The sequence below is a fragment of the Frieseomelitta varia genome, unplaced genomic scaffold (assembly GCF_011392965.1).
Source record: "Frieseomelitta varia isolate USP_RPSP 00005682 unplaced genomic scaffold, Fvar_1.2 scaffold_527, whole genome shotgun sequence".
NCBI lineage: Eukaryota > Metazoa > Arthropoda > Insecta > Hymenoptera > Apidae > Frieseomelitta > Frieseomelitta varia.
This window is the reverse complement of record NW_025110287.1, coordinates 91,864-114,558: the sequence shown is the minus strand read 5'-3', so window position 1 is coordinate 114,558 and position 22,695 is coordinate 91,864. Positions and strand designations below refer to the sequence as shown.

The 22,695-nt window shown below is 33.9% G+C and overlaps 1 protein-coding gene across 1 annotated transcript in view; it reads right to left on the bottom strand.

Annotated features, from left to right (window-relative positions):
• LOC122533421 (breast cancer anti-estrogen resistance protein 1-like) overlaps positions 1–22,695 on the bottom strand; it is a 102,646-nt gene that overhangs the window by 60,061 nt on the left and 19,890 nt on the right. The gene's annotated exons all lie outside the window — the stretch shown is intronic.

Sequence of the window (22,695 nt, the reverse complement as noted above, 5' to 3'; positions counted from 1 at the left end):
TTTTTTTTCACGAACGCACGGCTCATTGTTTCAAGCCGACAGAATTATTCCCATCCATTTTGCCGTTCGCGTCGATCGGTGATAGCTTCCTGTTAAACAAACGCTCGCCTACCGATCGAGCTGATCGAACATGATTGGCGAACACACGGAACAAATCCCTTCCCTCGATATTTGCTCTGTCACGGTTCGACGTTTCGATTTGTAGTTACAGCGAGTTGGTAATCGCGTTGTTAATCGCGACAACAGTATCGGGTATGAGGTTTGGCGAAAGATAGCTCTCTCTCCTCGACACGAGATTTCACCGATTTTTCCAATCGAATTTGATCGATTCGACAGTGTTTCCGAAATTCCTTGGTCAGAAGTGGTATTAATATTGCATGGTATTAATAGTTATATTATTAGTATTTAATATTGTATGGTATTAATAGTTGGTATTAATATTTTCTTTGGATGAAAACAGAGGAATATGGCATGTTATTCGATATTTTTAAAAAAAAGTAAAGTGATCAATTTCAAAGATGCAAATATTTAAAAATAAATAAAAGTGTAACAATACAGGTCGTTGAATTTCTTTTTTCACGCTCTACGAGTATCCAAAAATAAATATAGGTTAATTGCAAAAGAAATAACAATGACCCTGAGGTTCCGTAAACAAATGATCGTTAAAAAAGAATAAAACATTAAATTTATCTCTTAAAATAGCGCAACTTTGTCGTCAGAAGTTTCTTTGTACAACAAAAAAATGGCGGAAATATTTAGCTGGTTCACCCTGTGTATAGGATGATTCAGAATACGTGGCGTAGATAGAGTCTGTACACTGTAAGAAAAAAAGTTTATACAAACGTATGTAACATAACTTTATTTTTGAGTCACAGCTTAGTTTACGTTTGCCTACGTATGTATCTTCAGAGAAGTTACTTGAAACGATCGCTTCTACCTTGGATTGTCGTGATGACATTTTATAAACTAGAGACTTTTATTGCCCCTATAAATATGTAATAGTCGAGAGGATTGACGGAGATTGAGTTGGCCAGGAAAATGTCGCAATGAATAGTTCAGAATCTTGCTCTTCACCGAACGTAACTCGTATACTCTATTCGCAACACAATATTTACATGATACTAAAATCATGCAAACATCCAGTTCCGAAAAATTGTTGAAACATGTAACAATTTTAACTCGAAAAAAAGTCATATTGAAAATATATATATATATTAAATTATTATTATTATAAATATATTTATTTATTTATTTATATATATATTTATATGACAAATATTTATATTTATGTAATATATATATATATTAAATTATTATTAGAAATATATTTATTTATATATATATTTATATAAGTATTTATATAATATATAATAATGTATTATTTTTATTTAATATAATATATTTATATTATATAAATATATATTATATATATATTTATATTTATATAAGTATTTATATAATATATAATAATGTATTATTTTTATTTAATATAATATATTTATATTATATATATATATATATATATATATATATATATTTATATATTTTATTTTTACTTTAGTACTTTCCACATATTTTGAATCATCCTATACATACGTGGGTGCGTGTGTCCAAAAAATCTCACGTATCGTGCATCAATTTCGTGAGATTCAGATTTATTAAAATATTACACGCGTAATCAAAACGATTTCAACCACGGGAAGAAAGTGAACAAATAACCAACAGAAGGACGAACCGTGCTTCGCACGCGGAATTTATGTGTTTGAATTGCGTTTAATTGAACGTCATTCAAGCTTCAATAAGGTGAATTATTTATCGGTATCCTGCAGCAATTCCCAGGAATACCGTTCGTAATTTATTCTCCTTTCCTGTCGTGGCTTAATTGGACGAGCAATGGCGTCCAGTTGGAACCAAAGGTCGAGGCTGGCTATCGATCTAATGACGAGCGATAAGTGCGCGCTCGCTACTCGTCCCAAACTGAATTGCATCGCATTGCATGGCGAGCATTCTCGGAATTATGACCTTTCGCGAATGAGGACAGCTAAGCGCAATTTTTTTTTTTTTTTTTATTTCTGTTTCATCCAGTTTTCGACAGAATTTTATATAGATATTGCGTAGCCGCGATAAGAACACGACACAACATTTTATTTATGTATGATAATGTTATCTAAGTCGTTCGAAAATTGTTAACAAAATTTATCCTCGTTTGATCATTTTAAAAAATTTAGGGAGAATTATTATTTTTGACGATTTGTTAACAGGTTAATTTCGAGCGATTTTAAATCCTTCTGATATGGAGATTTTGAATATTGTGTTTTAATAAGATTTTCGTGTCAATTAGACACAGTTTCTACATTTTGAATCTGATGTTTAAATCAAAAACAAAAAATCTATAAAATCTATAAAATCTAGCGAGGATCGATCAAATGAAACATTAATCTTTGAAGACATTTCACCATATAAGTAACAATAATTTTTTCTTTAATATCTTAAAAACACCACGATAGTCAAGATTGTACCAAAAATATAATAAAAATCGTTTCTTCGACATTTTCGACCTAAATAAACCTAAATTCATTTTCAACCTAAATAACTTTCCGAAAAAACGAAAATATCAATGCCCAACATTTCTAAATACCCATATCTTAAATACCCATTAAAATTCTTTAGCATGCTTTACGCAAATGTCACGAATTCGTAATTACATTTAACGCAGCGCACCTACGTGACCAACTTACACGATTCTCTCTTATTAAATCTGTCAGAGTTAATGAAATGAGAAGAGTTAGACTAGACGATCCCTGACAGTAGTGAATGAAATTTCTTAATGAGTTATCGTCCCACGACTGTGCGAGACCCTCGTAACAACGTTCGTGAAGCTCGATCCCGAAATATTCGTCAGAGAAATTGTGGGTGAGACGAATTTGACCTTCGTTGGCCATCACGAGAGATCAATGCGTCTTAACCCTTGTCGACCGACTGATCCCCCGTGAAAATCCCATGAAATTCGTGTTTTCTTCCAACGTCTCGGTTGTTACTTGATGACGCGCTGGATGTGATAAAGCATGAGTTAAGTATGAGCAATCAATTTGAAAATTTTTAACATCATCAATCTGACACTGATCAATTTTTAATTTATCTCTCGCGATTTGTATCTATCTTAGAAATTTTTTAACATCAATATTATCGACTTTCAATTATCTCCCGACTTGTATCTGTCTGGAAAATTTTTTCTGTATAAGCGTAATATTCTTGTATAAACAAATGATTTTCAAACTATGAATTTAAATATTATCGAAATCTTTTTCTTATATAAATTTTTATAATTTCTATGGAAAATGACTGTGTTTAGATTTATCAATGATTTCGATCTTGTGTGAGTAGTAAGTGTACGATTTTACGTTTTATTGAGCGAAATGAAAAGTAAAAATTTTTAAGTTACGTGTAGATAAGGAACAAACAAAACGCTCGTCTTTCTTGGAAAGGTACAGATTTGTAAAGAAATGTAGGTAGAGACAGAAAGGCTTATTCGGAAGAAGGTTATATTAACACCTTTCGCGTTAACGCTCATTATCATACTAAAACAAAGGTTTCATATTTTTCTACATTATTTTCATTTCCTCGCCCAAAACCAACAGATTCGAAAAATTCGTGAGAAAATTCCTTCCCTTTCACGTAATGAAAATGGAAATATTCTCACGTGATTTTTTTATTTAGGCTACGAACAATGAATTTTAAAAAGTACAAACGTTTCAAATATACAAAATATAATCTAAAGTGAAAATCAACAAGCTTTCCGTACCTACAATTATATTTACAAAAATTTAAATTTAAATTTAAATTTAAATTTCTATCCATAATTATAGTCGCGAAAATTTAAAATTTGTATCTATAATCGTATTTATAAAAATTCAAATCATATCCACAAAAAATCTACAATTATATTTACAAAAATTTAAATTTCTATCCATAGTCGCGAAAATTTAAAATTTGCATCTATAATCGTATTTATAAAAATTCAAATTATATCCACAAAAAATCTACAATTATATTTACAAAAATTTAAATTTCTATCCATAGTTATAGTCGCGAAAATTTAAAATTTGCATCTATAATCGTAGTTATTAAAATTCAAATTATATGCACAAAAGTCTAATTTTGCACAAATGTATTTACAAAAATCTAAATGTCCATAAACATCCACACTTTCACTCCCCGATCTTATTTCTTAAAAAAAAAAAAAAAAAAAATTCTCACCCCTTTCTACGCCCAAAATAAACAATCACAGGGAGGAAATGACGCAAGAAACACCACCAGATGTTCCTAACCACTGTTTAAGGGCTGGTTCCCCGTGTCCTCTCCCCTCGATCGACGACTCGAATAATTTCGCGAGCTCACAGAGAGACGAGAGATGGTTAAACGACGACAGAGCGTGTCGAAATGTTTCGAAACGCTGGCAAGATTGTAGCAAAGGGAAGACGATATTTTCTCTTTGGATTGTGTGTGTGTGTGTGTGTGGAAGGAAGGCAATATTTCTTGGTTCGTGCACCAGCAGAAGGGGCCAACGTCGAACCCATCGGTGAACTGCGTTACACCTCACCCTCCTGGGGTGAATCTAATCTTACGCAGACGAGGGAGGACAGTCACGTCAGACGTGGAAGTATGAGGGTGAACGTCTCTCCAGCCACCACCCTCCTTATGGACTTTTAAACTACGTTGAAAAGGAAAACAGAGACACGAGGAACTCGCCTGCAAACAACGCGTCGGTTTATTTGACTGCTCTTCCGGCAAATTTCGCCCAGCCGACTATGATTTCGTCCCGCTACGCGTCACTTTTTTTTTTTTTAATCGTGTTCTCTCATGGTTGAGGAATTTTTCAAGTTCGAGGGGAGGATTCCCGGTTTAATTCTATAATATCTTAAACGTTCGTTAAATTATCAAAAGTGTTCGTTGAAGTAAAACTATTAAATATTTACTTTACACGGAATTGGGATTTTCGACTGAAGAAATTACTGTCACGACCAGTTTATTTATGATAATCGTAATTGAGCTAGATTTAGTTACAGTACGTGTTTATATAAAAATTCGAATTTGAAAAGATGTTTGTACTATTCCCGTAAGATATATAATTTGATAACATGTCAGCCATAATTTTCATCTGCAATCAGTAATCGAATATAAAAATGAATATAATAAATCGATTCGACAAACGATATATGTTCAAACAATTGACTCATCAGTGAAAGGAAACTATCCAAAAGGATATAATCCAAAACTGTATTTTCTAATTTTATTTGCCTGCAAAAATACTGTGCCACTTAAAACCTAAGACTACTAAAGACTACTAAAACCTAAGAATACAGTCAGAGTGGATATTTCAGTAACTCCAGTAAGAATACAGTCAGAGTAGATATTTCAGTAACTTTTCAGTAACAAACAGATTCAAACTTTCAGCATTCTTAACCCCTTGCGCTGGAATGACGCACGTCGAGAACTTTTTGTCCCAAAATTGCAATATTTCCTCAATTTTAAGCATTATATTTACAGGCAAAACAAATAATAAATCTTTAAAACTTCTCAATTTTTATTCAGTGATATCATACCGACGAGTTCAAACAGAAAGCGACGAATTATTGTATACGGTTTGGTCACTCGTTATGGTCCGCAAAGTGGTTAACCTCTTGCGCTGGAATAACGTGCCACGCACGTCGAGAACTTTTTGTCCCAAAATTGCAATATTTTCTCAGTTTTAAGTATACTCAAGTATAACCCAGCAAAATGAATAATAAATTTATTGCTTCTTAGTAATTTCTATCCAGTGATGTACCGATGAATTCAAAAAGAAGACGAATTATCGTATAGAGTTGGGTCACTCGTTATGGTCCGTAAATCAGTTGCCAGCGCGACGTGGTTAAAAGCGAGGAATTTATCCCAAATTTCGAAGAGACTGGCGGCAAACATTTTAAAAATTTATTTTCGGATGAAATAATTGCTCGACCGGAATCACCAAAAATCGAAACGAGCAAGCAAGAGGCGAGCGTTTCGCGGGAAGAATTAACGAGAGACAGACGCGAACGAATGGCGAAGACCGAGGAAGAAAAATTCTTCGCGTTGCCTGAGAAAATAGTCGGATCACAAGGATAAATAAATGCGTTTTTTTGCCTCGTGTACCGTGAAGATACGGGATTTGAAATTCGAGCCGGCTTACTCGCGCTCTCGCGTGTTTTCTCGCGCGTAAATACGCACTCGGGAATTATTCAAAAATTCCCTTGGTATCATCTCTGACGCACGGGAGTTTTCTCGCATGGGATTACACGTCGAAAATTTTATGCGCGTTCCTCCTTTCGCGTGTGATACGATGAAATTCAATTTCGTACAAGCTGCTACATTCGCAGAGAAGTTTGAAATCAGTTCACTGTTAAGAGATCCTGTGCATTTCGTGGTTAATTTTTCTCCCAAGTGCGAGTAATTGCACGTGCATGCATTGTAACGACCAATAATAAAGCATCAGATTCTTTCGCTTTTTTATCGAATTCAAAGTTGTCAATGTGCAGAGCTCGACTTAAAAAAAAACCTCGTACGCAGCGTAAGAAAGAACTTTTTCACTCCTTTCAGTTGCAAGTTCCAAGTTCAAAATGCAGAACTCAAATTCGCGTTCAAACCCGATAGTGAGGTAGCTCTTATTTATAGATGAAGAACTGGAAAAACCTGTTGGACTTCGACAAGAAGATTCAGTATCACTCACTTGCATACTCTCTTATTTATTCTGGCTTTCTGCAGCTTTGTTTCAGTAGTATGATAAATTGAACGTTCCAAGGATTTGAAAAATCTACGTGAAAGAACTCATTGCTGAGAGGAATGAGACTTTTTTTTTTTAGAAAAGCTACATGATACGTATTCAAATTTTATTAACATTCAATCAACTTAAATAACTCTATCAAACAAAATTTTCAAGAAAAAAAGAAAGGAGGGAATTTAAGGAATCTAGGAAACTAGATTATCGAGATTATTTAGAATTTAAATAAGTCCAAGTAAGAATTAACAGTTTTACTGCGAACCTCGTGTATATACTTGACTTTGATAACGAAAATATTAACGTAAATAAATAAATGAAAATATCTGTTAACGCCAAAACAACCGTGTCAAAATATTCTACATATTATATAAATTATTATAATTTAAATGATAACTAAAATAAATTGATTTTTTTACAGTCCTGTTGATTAATTCTATTCAAACAGAAATTAATATTAATTTTAACATATCCAACATAAAATATTAACGTAAATAAATAAACGAAAATATCTGTTAACGCTAAAACAACCGTGTCAAAATATCCTACACATTATATAATTTAAATGATAACTGAAATAAATTGATTTATACAGTTCTGTTGATTAATTCTATTCAAACAGAAACTAATATTAATTTTGGCTATAACGCTAGAACAACCGTGTCAAAATCAATTCTACACATTATATAAATTATTATAATTTAAATGACAACTGAAATAAACAGATTTATACAGTCCTGTATAAATTCCATTCAAACAGAAATTAATATTAATTCTGGCATATCCAACAAAAATTTAAAATCGGGCATATTGACATACTGTAAAAATAAGAAAATTATACAACTATCTATAAAAATTGAATAACGTATTTCTTTACAATTGTCATTTCAAACGTCGCGCCGGGAAAGTGTCAACAATGAAAATTAAACGAAATGAAAATCCACGGTACTCCTCGAAAGAACGAGTAAACAGGCAAGAAATTCGTTTCAAACGCACGTTTGCTCCAACAGTTCGCGTTCCTCCATCTGCCAAGTTCTCTCAGTTTGACAAACGTTATCCCGGCGTGCGCCAATAGCCCGATACAGGTAGCCAAATTAGCTGACGTAAATTGGTCAAAGTCGTGCGACTCGTTCGAAAGCACTCATTCATCTTTCTCTCTCGTTGGCAGCGCCGGGTGCTGGCTTAATTTTCTCGGCCGGCCGGTCTGACCGTGGCAGTGCGGCTAATTCCAAAAACGAGGGCACTACGGAATCGTGTTTTCAACCGCTCGTGCACTTGGCTGAAAAGGTGGGCCTCTCCCCCGTGTGTTTCACCGATCCGGCAAGTCCATCGAGGCTAACTGCACTTCGCGAGACGAGCACTCGGAGCGACGCGCGTTCCCGACACGACCTCGTTTTCCTCTCCGTCTCGCGGTCTTTCCCTCCCCTGCTAGATACCCTCGTCTCTCCCCTTTTTCTACCGCCACCATCCATGCTTTTCCTTTCTTCTCTTTTCCTCCGTTTTTTTTTCTTTTTTTTTTTTTTAATTCGCAGCACGGTTCTACCTTGCTGTTACACTTTCGAGCATCGTCGAGGAAGCCAGTTTATTACGTACGGAGAAGAGCAGCATCTCGCGGTGCTTTCTCCCTCACCGCGACTTTTCCACGATCGTGGTTATTTCCGCTGGAGTGTGTCTGAGTCACCCTGCATCCAGATCTTGAAGTTCAATTTTTTAAAAGGGACAATCGTAGGACTTGGGTACAATGGGACACGAAAGAACGAGAAATATCACGTGTATTCCTCTCATCGTATTGAATCATTAACACTAGAATTAAAATAGAAAGAAAATGGTCAAAATGACCAATTCATAATTTTCGTTTAGGAATTTTTCGTAGGCATAAAATAATCGTGTATTTTTAGAATAATTTAAATAAATAATAATAAATAAAGTAACTTTACCAGTAAGTAATTTTAAAAAATTTAAACGTGTAGTATGTAAATAATAAATAATAATAAATAAAGTAAATTTACTAGTAAGTAATTTTAAAAAATTTAAATGTGTAGTATGTAAATAATAAATAATAATAAATAAAGTAAATTTACTAGTAAGTAATTTTAAAAAATTTAAACGTGTAGTATGTAAATAATAAATAATAATAAATAAAGTAACTTTACTAGTNAAAAAAAAAAAAAAAAAAAAAAAAGAAAAAGAAAAAGAAAAAGCGACTGACGAGAGAGAGAGATTCAGAGCGTGCAGAGAGGACATCAAACGGATGAAAAGGGAGGAAGTACAAGGATGAAAAACCGGGAGGAAACAGTGCACGTTAATCTCTTGCGCTAGAATGACGTGACACGCACGTCGAGCAGCATTTTTTGTTCCAAAATTATAATATTTTCTCCTTTGTTCTAAAATTGTAAAATTTTCCAAAATTGTTATGTTTTAAGTATATTTAAAAACAAATATATTTATTGCTTCTCAGTAATTTCTATCATACCGACGTGTTCAAAAGAAAAAGAAAGCGACGAATTTATTGTATACGGTTTGGTCACTCGTTATGGTCCGCAGTCAGTTGCCAGCGCAACGTGGTTAAATGCGAAACATCGTAGGGTTAATGGTTCCAAGGATGCTGGTGAAACTGCAACGATTGTCCACTCTTTCTCTCTCTCTCTCTCTCTCTCTCTCTCTCTCTCTTTCTTCTCTCTCTCTCTCTTCTCTCTCTCTCTCTCTCTCTTCTATCTATTTCTATCACTCTTTCTCTCTGAAGCTCGTTGGCTTTCGGTCGACGACCGTGAGACAGACGCATTCGTCGAGCTTGAGAACGAGCTAATCCGGGAAACGAGGAATTGAACTGTCCGACGAAAAAAATAGGACGATATTTGACTCGTCTCTTTTCGTCGTGCCCTGCCCCTCCTTCTCACGCAGGAGAAACAACACGGGCACGAGGATTTTCTGCTCGAGGAAATACTCGAGTGGTATTTAGAATCGAAAGGATCCTTCGTTCTGGTGGTTGAAGAAGAATTGAACTCCAATTCGAAGAAGTACCACCAATTTTTGTTTTATATATATATGTATCAAGCTCGAGTGAAATTTTCGTAATATCGATTCGAAGCTGAATAAATGTTTCTTGTTCGTTTATCTAATCTTATCGTTGATGCTTGCGTGGGCATCATCATATCGAGTTTATTCGAGCAATCCTCTGGATCTATAACGTTAACCCGTTACACGATTCAGAAAACAAATGTTTCTGACGAATATATTTATATTTAAATAATGTTACTAAGGTAGTTTGCAGTGAATGTACGATGACAGATGCGACAGATGAGATTGTGGTACAAATTAAATAATTAGAATTAATATTCTAAATATGTGTGAGAACATTCATTGAAATAATTCGTACGAATACATTCAGAATAATATACGCGGATCACCACGATCCAAATGACCAATCTGTAATTTTTTAATTTTACCGATCGACAAGGATGTATTTTCGGAAAAGAAAATTTTAAAGACAAAATGATCGGATGAGAAAATATATTGCAATTGTAGAGAGGAAACAGAATTATATCTGATAAAAGCGGTGAAGGAAAAGTAAAGTATATTTCAGATTATCGTTACTAATATAGTAAAGAATATAATATTTATTAGATTATTAACATATAATGTATAAGAGCTTATAAAATTTTTCCTATTTTATACTTATGAAATTTTTCCTATTTTATACTTATGAAATTTTTCCTATTTTATACTTATGAAATTTTTCCTATTTTATATTATTTATTGTTCTCTAGATTACCAACTTCAGAGTACCTTCTCAATAAAAAAATTTTTCGAATCAAATTCGACTTAGTCGTAGCCATTTTAAAATACCCAGCGCATAAAGAAAGAATGAGTCAATTTTCCACTTCGTATTTTCGACCTAAGTGGCTGGAAAAAGGGGGGAGGGGCAAAAGAAGCTGCTGGCCAGTTGCCTGACCTGCTTGGACGGCATATCGAATGCCGGTGCAACGTAAAAGAATGAGAAATTGAAATGTCCCCGAGATAGGATCCTCTCGCAAAAAGAAAGAAGAAAAGACACATAAAAGAAAGATAAAATAAAAAAGAAAATTCGCCACAAAGGGAAACTTGGCTCTCGTTAACGCTCGCTTGGCTACTTCTCACGATGTTCTACGAATTCGAGTTTTCTCATCGCGATTCTGTCGATCGACTAAAGCAGATTAATTATTGTCGTTTGAATTGAAACTGAAATGTCCTCGCGACAAAAAAAAAAAAAGAAAAAAAAACATAAAAGGAAGAAAATGAAAAAACTCTCATGATCGCTCATCTTTCACGAGTATTTTCTCATTTCTGCGACCGTCGATCGATTAAATGCGAGTACGTGAATTTTATTATTGAATTGAAATTAAAATTTGTCACCGAAATACGATCCCTCGAAAGAGATTAAAAAAAAAGTTTGCGAGAAACAACGTAAAAGGAAGGAAATAAAAAAATTAGGGGAAAAATATTTTTAAAAAAAAGTAGGAAACTTGGCTCACTTTTCTTCGAATTTTCGCTATCGATCAGACAGGCTGAACTTGTTCGTTTCAACGTTCACGGCCGCGAGTGTCGTTTGAAGGTCTCTGAAAGCCATCGAACGATATCGCAGCTCGCAGATTTATCTTACGATCGGCGGTGCGCGCCACGTTATTGAAAGCGCTTGTCAGGGAAGCTCTCTCGAGTTCAATTAGTCGAACATTTTGAAACGCCGGGGCCGTGGGATGGGTTCCCCGGGCGTTCGATACGATAGACGCGATTAAAAATCGTATTTTCTGATGAGAAAGTTGCGGATGAAAAATTGATTGGCCAGTTACCAGGGAGATGACGGCGGGAGATAGCATTTAGAGAAAAAAATTGGACCTTTGATAGAGAGGGAGGAAGATTTATTTTAAATTGAAGTATTTTGCACAGGACAACGATATATGCTCGTCGTCTTTTCAATTATTTCACCATGTTCTACGTTAATTATGATTTAATATTTTCTCGATGATTCTTGTCAATTGTCGATGTAAATTCTTAAATCTCTTAAATTCGAGTATTTTACACAGGATTATGATACACGTTCGTCGTCTTTTCAATTATTTCACCATGTTCTACGTTAATTATGATTTAATATTTTCTCGATGATTCTTGTCAATTGTCAATGTAAATTCTTAAATCTCTTAAATTCGAGTATTTTACACAGGATTACGATACACGTTCGTCGTCTTTTCAATTATTTCACCATGTTCTACGTTAATTATGATTTAATATTTTCTCGATGATTCTTGTCAATTGTCGATGTAAATTCTTAAATCTCTTAAATTCGAGTATTTTACACAGGATTATGATACACGTTCGTCGTCTTTTCAATTATTTCACCATGTTCTACGTTAATTATGATTTAATATTTTCTCGATGATTCTTGTCAATTGTCAATGTAAATTCTTAAATCTCTTAAATTCGAGTATTTTACACAGGATTACGATACACGTTCGTCGTCTTTTCAATTATTTCACCATGTTCTACGTTAATTATGATTTAATATTTTCTCGATGATTCTTGTCAATTGTCAATGTAAATTCTTAAATCTCTTAAATTCGAGTATTTTACACAGGATTACGATACACGTTCGTCGTCTTTTCAATTATTTCACCATGTTCTACGTTAATTATGATTTAATATTTTCTCGATGATTCTTGTCAATTGTCGATGTAAATTCTTAAATCTCTTAAATTCGAGTATTTTACACAGGACTGTGATATACGTTCGTCGTCTTTTCAATTATTTCACCATGTTCTACGTTAATTATTATTTAATATTTTCTCGATGATTCTTGTCAATCGTCGATGTAAATTCTTGAAATCTCCTTCGTCTTCGGATCCAACAGCAACAGCGAATTTTATTAACATTCTATCGATTAATTAAAACCGAAACAGCCAAACACGCAAAATTCGTTCGAAAGCAATTAAAGCCGAATTAACTCAACGCGGCAATTATTTATTATTTAACTGCCTGACAAATTCCACTCACCAGCAAATAAAATCCTCAATTATTCCCAATTATCCTCAATTCTTCCTTTCGTTCTACTAATTCTATCAACGTGCGTGGTACTGTTTCTCCGCTCAGACGCGATAAACGCAAAATTTTCTTCCCCTCGTTAACATAAATTACCGTAGCGTAGATACACGACGCGATAAAAATTTCACCCGTTTCGCGAAAACGAAAATCAAACGTTCGACTTACTTATTTACGTTCTCCTCGTTCGGGAGAAGAAAAAAAAAAAAATTATATCAGCTTTTTTCGTTTCAGAGGCTTTAGAACCGTGGACCTGAAGAATAACAGAGGCTACCCGCGGCTAAGAGACATAGATATGAGTTACGCGTACGAGGCGTCCATAATTTATTTCTTCCGACCGTGTACAGACCTGCAAGAAAGATGTTCCTTCTCGACGAGGCAGCCACGCTATTGGTGGTCCGGAATCGAGAATAAATTCGGATTCTCTCGAATACGGTGCATATACTGTTTTATCCGAGAGTGTCAGGCAGAGAGAGATAGAGCGTCGTCTGGCCTCAACGAGGTCAAAGACATCGAAAACACGGAACTCATTTTTCTCGAGAGTGCGCGACGGTCGTCGAATTTTGTAGCGAATTTTGTATCTTCTTTCTGGTTGTTCGTAGAAGCGTAGAAATTATCGACGATTGATTGAGCCTGCTTTTTACAAGTTTCTACTAGACTTTCGCTTGAAAGTCGTGTGCAAAAGTTTTATAAAACGAAGTTTTAGCGTATTGAAATTAGTGTGATAAGATTATGAATAAATAAATAATAAATAGATAAAATAAATAATAAATAATAAATAGATAATAATTAATGAAAACGAAGGTAAAAATTTTTTAGACTCGATTCGAGTTGTACCGACATAAATGATTGTCGTGCCTCGCGCAATTTTATTATAGCGTTATTAAAATTTTGAAATATCTTGTATCTCATAGTGTACATACATATGTATGTATATGGTACAAGTGTTCATTTTCATGAGAAGACTGTGAATACTTATGCAAATTCATATTCTTACAGATGTATTTTGAAAACGTCAGAATTCAAACAGATATCATTATGATAAATTTATATTTTATATTATATAGATAATTTATAGATAATTTATATAATTTATATTATTATAATAAACATCTACAATATCAACGATTTATATGCAGCTTATATATATAAACATACAAATAATAGTTTATTTATTAAACATCTATCAATTATTTGTATCATTATAAAAAATTTAATAATTCTGATAATATAATATAATATAATTATAATTACAAAAATATTATAATTATATCATTATAAAAAAATATAATAAATATTTGTACTTGCATTCGACGAACAAAAGAAAGTTGAAGGTACAAGAAAACATTTACAAATACTTTTAAAAACACGTGGATAAATATAATATAAAATACACACAAAACTACGCTACTATCGCTAACTTAATGAATTGGCAAACGATTATAACTCTCATGCTGTAAATTACCAACACATTCCTGTATTATAGTACGTATTCTATATACTTTTGCAAATTTAGAAAAAAAAGAAATCTTCAGAATTCAACGATTGTGCCAGCTGACGGATCCACCCGAGAAAAAGATTGTGTGTCCCGGGCAGGGCTTGAATTTAACTGTGAACTTTTATAAATATAAGTTGTTTAGTAAACTTTTAACTTCTAAATTATTTCGTTCTCTGTTTTAAATTAACTTTTACATTTAGAATTTTAATTCTGTTATAAAAGTTCAATTTTAACAATTACTCTGTATTTGATTAATAAAGGTTCTAAAGGTAACATTTATTTCATATATAACAGATATTTCAAAATAAAATGTAAAAGTTTTTCTTATATTTATTATTTCTTTATTATATTTTACTCTTTTTCTCTTGCAATTAGCATTATTTAAGGGACTGAAAACAGGATAAATATAGATGAGTAAGTAAGTCGGGATTTTTCAAGGTTTCAACGCCTCAAACCTATGTGACACTCGACCTATGTGAATTTGTATGAAAGAAATTTAACTTTTTCAAAGGAGAATCAACCAGAACTTCTTCTGACTTCCGAAAAAAAAATAAAAGTTTTCTACCTATTCATATATATATATATGGAATATAAGTTTACAGTACATATAAAACTGTTCTCCTAGAACAGAAAGAAACTTAAAAGTAAGGAAACACCTGTTATATCGGAACTAATTGAGAATTTTAACAGTTCTATTCAAGAGCCCTGTTGCTTACCTGGAGTATATAACGAAACTCGTATCGCAATCGCGATGCTTCACGACATCGCGTGTAAACGTTCTATTTATATGCGCCACTAATTCGCGTCGAACGAATCGAGAAGAGAAAGAGGGTATGTGCGTGTATGTGTGTGTGTGTGGCGGCAGAAAACGAAAGAAAGAAGACGAGGAGGATGATGGCGGAGGCAGCAAAGTGAAGAAGAATGAAGAAGTAGGACCGCCTACAGCAGGTAACCGGTGCACCTGCTCCATATACGCAGGGTGCGTCAACTTCCAGATGAAATCTCCCCATTCGAGTGCTGGCCACGCGAAACAGATTTGGATCGAGCGCGAAATCGCTGATCGCGGATCCCTACGCGGATCCGAATGAAGAAGCTCGTTTATCACGAGCTCGTATTCGAGTATCGTATCGGTTACGTATCGCGTTCTCGTGTTCACGATTACACGCAGAGACGGGCGTATCCTGTTTGAACGTTTGAAGGAGTTTGATCGTGAATGAAAAGTCGCGACGTTTGATTTCTTGTTGGCGACTCGAGATAAGAGCGAGCGTGTTTTTGCTTTACCCGTGCATCTTAAGCACGACACACATACACACGTTGGCGTGTAGGAACGTTTGAAGGAAATCGATCGTCGAAGTTATATTCAGAACTTCACTGCCTCTACACGAAGTTATATATTTAACTATCTCTTTCTCTGGAAGGAAATTTCTTTTTTAAAATTCTTCATCCATTTACTATGTTCAATGTGTTTTAACACTTAGTGCGCTGTGATTATTCTACAACGATTTATTATTGTAAAATGCTACACCAAGTATATACTTGGAATAATTTTCCAAACGCTTCGAAATTTTAAGTATGTAATTCTACGAAATAATTCAAATATTTCGAAACCCTAAATATTCTACGATAAAGTAATAAAAAAAAAAGAAAGAAAGAAAGAAAAACATTCCGCGAAATATGTTTGTGAATGTCGGCAGACAGATCTAATTATTCCATTACCGTGAAAACGACGTTTGTTCCGGGGAAGAATCGCGGAATGAAATAAAATCAAACGATATGGAGGAAGCATTTGGTAAAGCTTATCACGCTTGACGTCCGAGGCACCCACCGGGTTCCCGGTCGATTTTTAATTTGATGTTTAATTGGACACGCAGATATACTCGTCGCGAAAATGTCTTTTTCACAGTGCTCGTCGAATAATCCCATTGTGCCACGAGCCGTACACACACCGACAGCTGTCAGGCTTTTATCAGAGCTAGATGTTTGCGCCTCCTGGAATATTTTATAATTTAAATTTAAATTTACGGTAAGCGCCGTGTATCCAGCGTCAACCGTCTGCTGCCGACATTCGCACATTGTTGAAAATATTTTTGAAACAAAAAAAAAAAAAAAAAAACCTTCGGGATTTCTATTCGGGATCGTTGAGAAGCCATGAACGTTCGAACGAAAACAGAAATTGTGAAAAAGAAAAAAAAAAAAAAAGAGAAAACCACAGGAGTGAAACGTATCTCGTCAAAAAAGTTCCTGAACATTTTTAGTGGAATCGAAAATTGCAAAAGAAGAAGAAAAAAAAATGAGATTAAAAATCGGGGAAAAATGTGTGTTAAAGATTGAAAATTCTCCCCGAAAGACACACACAGCGAGATTAAACACTGCGAAAAGTGCGGAAGACCGACGCGAATTAACGACAGAGTGTTTAATTTTGATATTTGAAAAAAAATATCAAAAGTTACAAATAGAATACGAGTGAAAGTGTGACACTTTTAGCAACATTTGAAGCATTTGATTAATTATATGAACCACTATATATATTTTTGTCTCTCCCAATAATACACAATTACTTTAACATTAATAAACTGAAATTTTATATATATATATATATATATTATAAAACTGAGATGAGATGTATTATAGATATTATACGAGTTTTTAAAATTAAAAATTTTTTCTCAAAAAATACTCTCACGCGGAAAATTATAAAAAGAAATTGAAGAAGAAAAGAAATATTTCTGAAGGATAAACTGCAAAGTGAGAAAGATAATTTTAAAGTTTGGCCTGGCGTTCACCTTTCGAAGGTGCGATTTTAAGGATCACGCCGAGGCACCCTGTATATGCACTGACAAGCCCTGAACACCTTGAAATCGTAGCGTGTCAGCCGAAGGTAGAGAAGAAACACTCGCGTGTACGAAGAATCTTGAAGATCGTGGGAACATCGCCGGAGATTACATCCTGTATCCTATGTCCTCGATCTTCTAAATTACAATGCTCTCAATCCCCACGTCCCTATCGATCGCGAAAGCAACCTCGAGTGGAGACAATCTTAATAATTGTTCATTCGAAATGATTTCTGCAGGCACTTTGAAATAATCGGTCCTCTCAATCTGTATTTTATCCTATTTTAATTACAATTGAATTGAATTCAGTAAATGCAATTTTAATTGAATTGTTCGACTTTTTTAGACGAAGCGTGGCAATGCTTGAACTAGCATATTATTGGTAAATTTACATATATATATATATATTTGTAGTTAGTGTTGAAAAACGAAGCTCTAGATAATTTTGTTATTATTGTATTGCAAATCATTTAACTAAAAATTGAAATTCAATAGATATAAAAATAGATAGAAATAGGTAGAAATATTAAATATTTACGAATTTTCTACGAATAAGTTTCTTATTACGAATCTTTTCTATATCATGCCAAAAGTATTCTAACTTCTTCTCTGATACAAGACACAATAAAAGCCAGTCGTTCAAACTGCATAAAGTATCTAGGTACTCCAGAATTCGTTTGGCAAGCAAACCAACTGTAAGATAAAACCTTCAGAACTTTCAATCGCAGTATTCCCCGCACAAGTTCTCAAAAATCACCAACGTATTCATTCTGAAAACTCACCCAAAAGCATAATTGTATCAATGACAATGGCAACTTTAAACTGATATAATTTTGTAAAGAGAGATCGTATAACAATCAAATTGATCTCATTTTAAAATGTAAAGCCATTTGATCTCATTTCAAAATGCTTCTACTTTTTAATTATGAGTTTGTTCTTTTTTTTTTTTCTTTTAAGATCTAATGACTAGGAAAGTGAGGATACTTTTTTTTTGAAAGTTGTAAAAATTCAAACGTGTGTGAGAATAACAAAAAAAATTTTTTCGTGACTAGAGCTACCATCATTTTTAAGATTGAAATCTCCCCTATACAACGATCCCTTGTTGTATGATTTTTCTTCAGCTCATTTTATCAAACGTTGAATATTAGGATTAAACGACAAAAACTGAAGGAATCCCAAGAGTCCGTCAGCTAACACCAATGTTCCAAATTCAATAAAAACGGTGAAGAAACAATCGAGCGAGAAAAGAACAACAAGTTTTAAGAGAGAAAATTTCAATCTTCAAAACCATTGTGAATTAATATCGAGAAAAATATTTTGTAATATCGTTACACGTCATCTGACCATTTTTCCAATTTCACGCGAAAAAAAAAAACGGACCTCACAATTGTCAAAGTCCAGCTTAAATTATCGACAATTCTTACGTTCGATCATCGACGAACTTCGTAAGAATTACACATGTTCTCGTCACACTGTCGCGACTTCTCTCTACGAAAGTTACAAGCTAGCAATTGGAAACTATCGGCAGATCGAGAAACTTTCGTCGAGAAACTTGGGAGGAAGATACAAGACCGTGGGTCAAGGAGGGTAGAAAAGCAAGCTCAAGAAATCGTGATCAAAACGGGGGAGAAACGAGGGAGGATTCTCTACTTGGCAGCGACGTGTCTCGGGCCGGAAGTTCTGTCCAAATATTTTATATGGGGGTGCCAAGGGTAGTACAATGGACAGGTCAGTGTCCTTTCGCTTTAAGAAGATTCCGTCGTGCAGGATCCTTGCCACAATGGGAGAACGAAGCTCTTTTGTCAACCGAGAAACGCGACGGAGATTCACGGTTAACTTTCTTCACTGAATCGCGCCTATTTCTACGTGTCGCCCGCTTCAAACGCTTGGCAAACCGACGACTCAAGCGTGTAACACTCGATAACGTGTATACCTACATATATTGTAGCGATTGTATCGATGTTTGGGGATTTGAGGAAAAATTTGTACTTTCGACGACAGATTTGCCACGTCTCTGCTTAAGTTTTAAGAGTGGCAGCAAGTAGATTGCGGAACTTTATGCATTTTTTCTTTTTTTTTTTTTTTTGGAAATTAGAATATAAAAATACTTCACGTTATACAAACATACATTATGTATACTTTACATTATATAAATATACGTCATGGATTAAGTAAAATATCCAAAGCAGAATACTTATTTAATAAAGAAACGAACTTTCTATTCAGCAATGTTTATAAAGATATAAAACTGGATGAAGATCACAAAAGCAATAAGTAATGGCAACAAGTAACCGAAGGTATCTTCAAATATTTAATTGTAATACGTCTTTTGCTTAAGCAGAAACTTTTGTTAAATCACCAAATCAAAAATTGAAAGCAAAGAATCAATTTTAAATTCAGTTTTAAACTTTCTAGATATAAATATGACGTGATTCGTTCTCGGTCAAAGAACAAAGGATTCATGAGCATATGAGTAAAGAAATTTTAATAAAATATGACTATTTTGACTTATAGGCAGAAAAAAAATACATATGGTTTATTGGAGTTGACGTACATTAAGGACACCCATAAGTAATGCCGTTTTTTGATACTGTACGAAATTTTATTTTATTTAAGAGTACAGTTATATAATTTAACAATAAAGACACTAAATGTCAATATATTTAACTAGAATATAGATTATGCTAAATTATTATTACTAGGCAATGTTTTTTAAATTTAAGGATACCCATAAGTAATGTCGTTTTTTGATACTGTACGAAATTTTATTTTATTTAAGAGTCAGTACAGTTATATGATTTAACAATAAAGACACTAAATGTCAATATATTGAAGTAGAATATAGATTATGCTAAATTATTATTACTAGGAAATGTTTTTTAAATTTAAGGATACCCATAAGTAATGTCGTTTTTTGATACTGTACGAAATTTTATTTTATTTAAGAGTCAGTACAGTTATATAATTTAACAATAAAGACACTAAATGTCAATATATTTAACTAGAATATAGATTATGCTAAATTATTATTACTAGGCAATGTTTTTTAAATTTAATTTCTTAAATTTGAAGAAAACGACATGGACACCCCTAATATATATATACACACGAACTATTAAAGTATAAAATTGTACGAATTATCACAACTTGTCTGTTGTATCGAATGAAATTAGCGAAAGATTATTCAATCTTTTCAAACAAATCAATTAAGGTAGAGGTGGCTAACTGGCGGCCCTTGCCCCCACTTTCCTGATCGCTATCCCCTCCACTGCGTTGAGAATATCGCGACCACACACATTGCATATATATATATAAATTGTTTTCTTTACTGTGGCTGCTAACGTTGAAGAAATATAGGGAAAGTACACAGTTCGGATAACATCAAACATGAATTTTTTTTCAAATTTCCAAAAATGTCGCAACTCAACGCATTAATTTCGTTGAAATACATTCTCGCGACGAGGTAGCAAGCGAAGCGAGCAATTTATCACGATGGTTGTTATCTGAGCAACGAGAGTATACGTGTTTACGCGGCTATAAACAAAAAGCGAAAAAGTGTGAAAATTTTCTAACTACGTTGCTAGTTGCGTATCTGTCAAATACGCAGCACGATCGATATCTCTCTCTCTCTCTCTCTCTCTCTCTCTCTCTCTCGACGATGACAGATAATATATCTCTCAATGCCAGTAATCGTTCGTTTCACGCGTTTGATACAACAAGGCTCAAAGTGTCGAACACAAGCGAGCACCGAGGTCTTATCGATAACGGCGCAATAAAAAAAAATTGATAGACGTTCGTGTAATCCCACTCGCACCTTCCTGTTCTACAGTTTTGTGTACTTTGCCTGGTTTCGTGGAAAGAAACGTCGGTATTTCTACTGTTGACGGTTAAATCATCGAGTCAATACCGAGACCTCTTCAACCCTTCCACGAATCGTTTCCACGTTATTATTATTATTATTTTTTTTAATATTGGTTCTAACGATCTATTCTTACAATTTGATCGCTCGAGTCGCGTTCATCTTCTCTCGTTTCGAAGTTTCGCGAGGCAAGTGTTTTTAAGAATTTGTTCTGCCGCCTACGCGATCCCTTCAAATTTAAATTTGTTCTTTATACTCGCTCTGTACGCTATGATTTGTGTGAAATTAAATTATTACTCGTTGTTGAATACAACACGAAAATTTTAATAAACGTCAGTTTAAATAGGTGAAGGTGAGGGGAGAATGTCACGTAACTGGAAAGTCAACAGATTCTTACGATCACGAACTGTTTTATCATTGCTATACTACCGAGTTACCTAATTACGTATGTACCTACACGAGTCATCAATTCCAATTATTTCTGTAATTACGAGTATAATTATTCATCATAAATCTGAAAGAATATTAAATTTCAAGTAAAAAAAAAAAAAAGTATTAAGCATTGGTCCTAAACCTAATGGTTAAAGAGATATTTTACGATAATTTGTCTCGAGGATGAAAACTGCATATGTTTTACCACCTTACATTCGGATTTAAAGTCAGTCACATTTGGACAAATATTATAGAGATGAAATATAAGAGATCGTAAATTATATAAATAGCAGCAATAAGTTAGTAGTAAAATAGTAATATTAATATTATAATAGTAATATTAATAAATTAGTAATAAAATAGTAGCGAATTCTAAAAGAGACAAGTCGAAAGTACTTCCAATTTACGAAATTACGGCAAACCGATTGAAACGAGCGGTTGCTCGCCAGGCATTTCGTGTTTTCGGCTACGAGGAACGCGCACCGCTTACGTCCATGCGTGGAATATTACACGTGTAATAACAGGAAGCAAGGCGAATTATCGGAATCGTCGTGTGTACATATGCGTTCTCTCATTTGTAATAACGATCGCGCGTTGCGTTACATTCCGCGGCACCACTTTATCTGCTTTTCGTCGTGATCCTTTGTGACCAGACAAAGAGGGTGCCCCGTTCATGCATCATTCATTTATTCACCTACACTCGCACCGCGCGATACGGTAATACTCTCGATGAATGACAAAGCGAAGGGCAGTGATAATGACAACGCAGCGAGAGATAATAACTTTTTACCAGGTGTTCGCTTATTATCGCGATATTTTTTTTTTTTTTTAATTTAATTTTCCAATCGGGACAGAATCTAGCGCGCGAGCCGAGCGATTTTACGTAGATAAAGGTAGAGATTCTCTGGAAAAGAAAAAGGATAACATCGTGTTTAAGTGTAGCAGATCAGTGGCTCCCAAACTTTTCTTTTTTTTACGTGTATCATTTTTCTCCTTTAAAAGATTTTTTTCTTCGTTCCGAATAAAATGTAAGAATCTTCTATCTTAACTCTCGTTTACTTTACTCGACTCGTGTCAAATTTACAATGGAAAAATTAATTTAGTTAAAAAATTAATGATTGTAAAAATATCAATAATTTTGAAAAAATTAATAATAACTATTTGACAATAAATAGACTAAATTTCTATTGGGTGTATAACCAACTGTGTATAA